Raw genomic sequence first — 1,061 nt, 5'->3', positions numbered from 1 at the left:
ATGCCATGATTACCAACTGACTTAATGATAATGGGTGGGGTTTTCATTTCCTTTGTTTTCAGTACCTTCAAAGCAATAGTTTACAATTTGGGGAGATTTTAGCTCTAGTACTGCAAAGGGATTCCTTTCCTTGAAGATAAATAAAATCCTGTAAATAAAATATAGTCTTCATATTGCATAATTTATAAATGCACAGTGAATCTATTTTAATAATCAATAGCAGCCTAGAGACTTGATGTTTTCTTTGATTTACTTTCTGAAATACGTTTCATTCTATACATGATAATCCTTTATATATTTGAGAACTGCTATCATATTTCCTATGAGAGTTATTTTTATAAGAAACTCAAAATTACTCTGACTCTTCCACACGTGACAGTTTTCAACATTTTACCATCCTGGTTATTATCTCTGTGAACATTTCATTTTTTCAAACTCCCTTTGAGTGGCATTCCAAACTAAACACTCATCTACCACATTGGCTTTCTCGTATGGTGAAATGTGAGCCTATATGTGAGTAAGTCCATTGATCTATTTATAATTGAATGTAAAAGTAGGATTTAATACTATGAAATTAACTGCATTTAGCAAATATATTATTTTGTATTATGATCAGAATTTCTGGTTAGTGTTTAGGAGATATAGAATTTCCATAATTGAAAAAGAGAAAAGCAATGAGAAATTAATCCTTACCTCAACTAATATATTAATATATAATACAAGAAGATTGATATAACAATCTAAACCTCAAATGTAATAGAAAAAAATATTGTAATGGACCATTATAGCTATGAGGGAAGGGTTTATAACAATCCCCTGAAAATATAAAATGTTAATGTAAAAAGGCAGATTTGTTTCTGTAAAATGAAACATTTTTGTTCAATGCACATGGTTAATTAATAGATAAAAATCTGAGGAAATTTATTTTCAAAATCTAAAATTTTTGACAAATGATTTTATACAAAATACACAAGGAACTGAAGAAAATATGCAAGAAAAACAACGAAGAGCCAGTGGAAGAATGGAAGGAGACTGCCAAAAGGCTTCAAACACATGCATCT

The sequence above is a fragment of the Tenrec ecaudatus genome, chromosome 13, assembly GCF_050624435.1.
Source record: "Tenrec ecaudatus isolate mTenEca1 chromosome 13, mTenEca1.hap1, whole genome shotgun sequence".
NCBI classification, from domain to species: domain Eukaryota; kingdom Metazoa; phylum Chordata; class Mammalia; order Afrosoricida; family Tenrecidae; genus Tenrec; species Tenrec ecaudatus.
The sequence above is the reverse complement of the archived record's forward strand: the minus strand, read 5'-3'. Positions refer to the sequence as shown.